We start from the raw sequence: 5,351 nt of genomic DNA, 5'->3' as shown, positions 1-5,351 counted from the left end.
TGTCAGACTTTATTTTGGGGGGCTTCAAAATCATTGCAGATGATGACTGCAGCCATGAAATTAAAAGACGCTTACTCTTTGGAAGGAAAGTTATGACCAACCTAGATAGCATGTTGAAAAGCAGAGACATTACTTTGCCAACAAAGGTCCGTCTAGTCAAGGCTATGGTTTTTCCAGTGGTCCATGTATGGATGTGAGAGTTGGACTGTGAAGAAAGCTGAACACCAAAGAATTGATGCTTTTGAACTGTGGTGTTGGAGAAGCCTCTTGAGAATCCCTTGGACTGCAAGGAGATCCAACCAGTCCATCCTAAAGGAAATCAGTCCTGAATATTCATTGGAAGGACTGATGCTGAAGCTGAAACCCCAATACTTTGGTCACCTCATGTGAAGAGTTGACTCATTGGAAAAGACCCTGATGCTGGGAGGGATTGGGGGCAGGAGGAGAAGGAGACGACAGAGGATGAGATGGCTGGATGGTATCACCAACTCGATGGACATGAGTTTGGGTGAACTCCGGGAGTTGGTGATGGACAGGGAGGCCTGGTGTGCTGCGATTCATGGGGTTGCAAAGAGTCGGACATGACTGAGCTACTGAACTGAACTGAACTGAATTCATTAGAAGTGCCGATGAGAACTTTCTTTTCTTCCTCGTATTTCTACAAAAGCCTGAGTTGCAAGATTTTAAGCTCAGTGTTAAGAATACAGCTACATATTATCACCCTTGACATTTGCAGACTGAAAAGAATTCTTTTTTCCACTTGGTTTCTGGCTTCCCTCACTGACTCAATAAACAGGACTTATTTACTGGAGAAAGACTTAAAGACCAAACCCAGCATGCTGAAAATGGCAAGAGAATATATTTTGTAGTAAAATAGCCCTTGTCACAAATCCTGACTATTCCCCTTAATAGCTTGATAATCTTGACCTCTAATCTTCCTCATCTATAAAATGTGGAGAAAAAGATTTGTCCTGGGGATGCTGAGCTTTTGAAGAAGAAAATGCATGTGAAGCACTTAACACAAAGCCTGACAGTTTATAACTGTCAGCTCCTTCCCTCTGTTTCTCTTTTCTCTTCATGTTGTACAACATAACTCCAGAAGAAAAGGTTCAGAATACATTTCTTCATCCTTTATTTACACAAATTAAAATTTTCTTTCTGCTAATACTCATTATATCACACTAAAATATGAACAATAAATTACAATACAATCTACAAATGATGATGATTTTTATATGTACATCTTCCAAGTTGTTTGCCACATACTGTAATAAACTTCAAAGGGCATGTTTCCCTCAAATAGCAGCTCTGGAGGAGGGCCATCATTAGGCCAGGCTTGATCTAGATGCTCAAAGGATGTTATCAAGAATCTGGTTTTGAAGTGTTTACATAATATACAGGCTGCATCCTCCCCTAGTGGCCTTGTTGATGAGGGAGAGAGAGGGGAATTCTTTGAGGGTGATATTGGAGAAAGCAAGAGACACAGGCACTGAGCAGTTTACCTGGTTGAAGGACACTCCAGGCAGCGGGAAATCAAATGCAAAAATAACGGAGAAAGGAGTTAATCTAGGGCCTCCCCGGCCATTGACAGATATATTAGCTTTTGCTCTGAGTAAGATGAATAACCACTGGAGGATTTAGGATGAAGGAGTGACACAATCTGACTTACATTTTAAAAGTTTCACTCTGGTTGCTGTGTTGAACTAGACCAAATGGAAATAAGAGAATGGCAGGGAGATGGATCAGTAAATTTTCAGCAGGCCAGGTAGATGATTGAACCTTTGTCAAGAATACAGGGATAAGATATGGGGAAAGTTTGGATTCTGAATATATTTTGAAGATAGAACCCTCAGTATTTTCTCATAGACTCAATGAGGAATATGATGGGAAGCAAGCAATGAAGGATGTTAGATAAGTCTACAGGAGCAGGGATTTAAGGGAGAAAAATTGGAAATTTGGTTTTGAACATGTGATGTTTGTGATGCCTAGTAGACAATCAGCATGTTTATAGCTGATTGTTTAACGTACTTACTGTGTTCTGACAGTTTTAAGCGCCTATGTGCATTAATTTATTTAATCCTCATTACAACTGCATGATTTTATTCTTTGAGGCATCCTCAGTTATCAATAATATTTAAAGCCATAAGTCTGGATGAGATCACCAAGAAAGTGGGTGTAGATACAGAGAAGACCAAAGACTGAGCTCAGTGAACTCTAATAATTATCTTTTAGAGACAGGAGCACCAAAGAATTGATGCTTTTGGACTGCGGTGTTGGAGAAGACTCTTGAGAGTCCCTTGGACTGCAAGGAGATCCAACCAGTCCATTCTGAAGGAGATCAGCCCTGGGATTTCTTTGGAGGGAATGATGCTGAAGCTGAAACTCTAGTACTTTGGCCACCTCATGCGAAGAGTTGACTCATTGGAAAAGACTCTGATGCTGGGAGGGATTGGGGGCAGGAGGAGAAGGGGACGACCCAGGATGAGATGGCTGGATGGATGGCATCACTGGCTCGATGGACATGAGTCTGAGTGAACTCCGGGATTTGGTGATGGACAGGGAGGCCTGGCGGGCTGCGATTCATGGGGTCGCAGAGAGTCGGACAGGACTGAGAGACTGAACTGAACTGAACAAAGACATGAGCTAAATGGGAGGGGTTTCCCAGGTGGCGCTAGTGGTAAAGAACCTGCCTCCCAATGCAAGAGACATAAAAGAGGCAGGTTTGATCCCTGGGTCAGGAAGATCCCCTGGAGGAGGGCATGGCAATCACTCCAGTATTCTTGCCTGGAGAATACCACGGACAGAGGAGCCTGGTGGGCTACAGACCTTGGGGTCACAAAGAGTCGGATTTGACGGAAGCAATTTGGCACAAACGTGGAGACATGAGCAGAAACTAGCAAAGGAGATTAAGGAGTGGCCCACAGAGGAGGAGGGGAACATTAAAAATTAGCACCCAGGAAACAAGTAAGCCTATCAAAAAAGATGAAATGATCACTGTGTCAACAGCTGCTCATATTTCAGGTGACATGAGGACTGAGAATTGACCACATTTCAGTGGAATGCTGAGGACAAAAGCTTGGTGGGAATAGATCCAAGAGTGACAGAAGAGGGGAAATAGAGGCAGCTAGTGAGCACAGCCAACACTTTGGAGGAGTTCTTCTCTAAAAGGGACCAGAGAAATAAAGTGGCAGCTGGAAGGCAATGTTAGGTCCAGGAAAGTTTTTTGGTTTTTGATTTGTTTTCAAATTGATTTTCTTTTTAGAGAAATTTTAGTTCAGAGCAAAATTGAGCAGGAGTAGGAAGATTTCACACATACCTACTGAGCACACATGTAGCCTCCCCCCACCCTCAAAATCCCACACTTGAAAGGTGCATTTGTTACAAGCAATGAACCTATACTGATACATCAGTATCACTCAAAGCCCATAGTTAACGTTGGGGTTCACTCTTGGTATTGTACGTTCTATGGTTTTTGACAAATGTACAATATGCATCCACCACTATAGTATTATACCTAGGAGCTTCACTGCCCTAAAAAGCCTGTACTCTACTTATTCACCACTCTGTCTCCCAGCCCTAGCACCGCTGATCCTATTACTTTCTCCATAGTTTTGCCTTTTCCAGAATCAAATTTTCTAAAAATCCTCAGAGCTCTGCCTATTCATATCCCCACTGCTACCCTACCCTCCAACAACTGAACTTTTTATATGCTCTCCACAGTTCTGCCTATTCCAGAATGGAATATAGTTAGAATAGTACAATATGTAGCGTTTGGGGATTGGCTTCCTTCACTTAGTAAGTAATATGCATTTAAGAGTCCTCCATGTCTTTTCATGGCTTGATAATTCATCTCTGTTTAGCATGGAAAAATATTCCACTGTCTGAATGTACCACAGTTTATTTATCCATGAACTTACTGAAGGATATCTTGGTTGCTTCCATGTTTCAACAACTATGAATCAAGCTGCTAGAAACATCTTTATGTGGAAGTTTTTATGTGGACACAAATTTTCAACTCATTTGAGTAAATACCAAGGAGCACAATTGCTGAATCTTATGGTGAGATATTGGAGAAGGCAATGGCACCCCACTCCAGTACTCTTGCCTGGAAATTCCCATGGACTGAGGAGCCTGGTGGGCTGCAGTCCATGGGGTCGCTGAGAGTCGACACGACTGAACGACTTCACTTTCACTTTTCACTTTCATGCATTGGAGAAGGAAATGGCAACCCACTCCAGTGTTCTTGCCTGGAGAATCCCAGGGACGGGGGAGCCTGGTGGGCTGCCATCTGCGGGGTCGCACAGAGTCAGACACGACTGAAATGACTTGGCAGCAGCAGCAGCAGCATGATGAGATATGTTTAGTTTTGACAGAGATTGCTAAATTGGTTGCCAAAGTGGCTGTATTCTATTGCAGTCCCACCAACAATGACAGTCCTTATTGCTCCACATCTTCACTAGCATTTGGTATTATTAGAGTTTGGATTTTGGGCAAAGTGAATAGATACAGTGCTATCTCATTGTTATTTTAATTTGCAATTTTCTAATGACATATGATACTGAGCATCTTTTTGTATGCTTATTTGTTGTCTGTATGTATTCTTCGATAGAGTGTGTTCAGGTCTCTGGCTCATTTTAAAATGTAGTTGATTTTCTTATTTTTGAGTTTTAAGAGTTTTGTGTATGTTTTGGAAAACTGTCCTTTATATATAAGTCTTTGGGAAATATTTCGTCCCGCTCTGAGGCTTATCTTCTCAGTATCTTAATGCTGTCTTTTGCAGAACAGAAGTTCTTAATTTTAATGAACTCTACTTTATAGTTCTTTCTTTCATGGATCATGCCTTTGGTGTTATATCTAAAAAGTAACTGCCATATCAGAGGTCATCTAGGTTTCCTATTATATTATCTTCTAGGAGTTTTATAATTTTGCAGTTTACATTTTGATACGATACATTTTGAGTTAATTTTTGTGAAGATTGTAATTATATTTAAATATTCATGGGATCTGTAGCGATGTACCTTCTTTTAATTCTCTCTTCTCCTCCTGGTATCCCCATTATGTATATGTTACATCTTTTATCATTGTTCCACAGTTCTTGGATATTTTGTTCTGGGTTGTTTTTTGTTTGTTTTTGAAGTCTTTTTTTCTGTTTCCTTTTCTGTTTTGGAGGCTTCTAATAAGATACATTTAAGTTCAAATATTCTTTTCTAAACTGTATCCAGTCTACCAACAAGCCCATCAAATGCCTTCCTCATTCCAGTTACAGCTTTTTGATCTCTAGTACTTCCATTTTATTCTTTCTTAGAATTTCCATCTCTCTGCCCACACCGCCCATCTGTTCTTGCACACGG

This window comes from Capricornis sumatraensis, chromosome 3 (assembly GCF_032405125.1).
Source record: "Capricornis sumatraensis isolate serow.1 chromosome 3, serow.2, whole genome shotgun sequence".
Lineage (NCBI taxonomy): Eukaryota > Metazoa > Chordata > Mammalia > Artiodactyla > Bovidae > Capricornis > Capricornis sumatraensis.
This window is presented reverse-complemented; position numbering follows the sequence as displayed.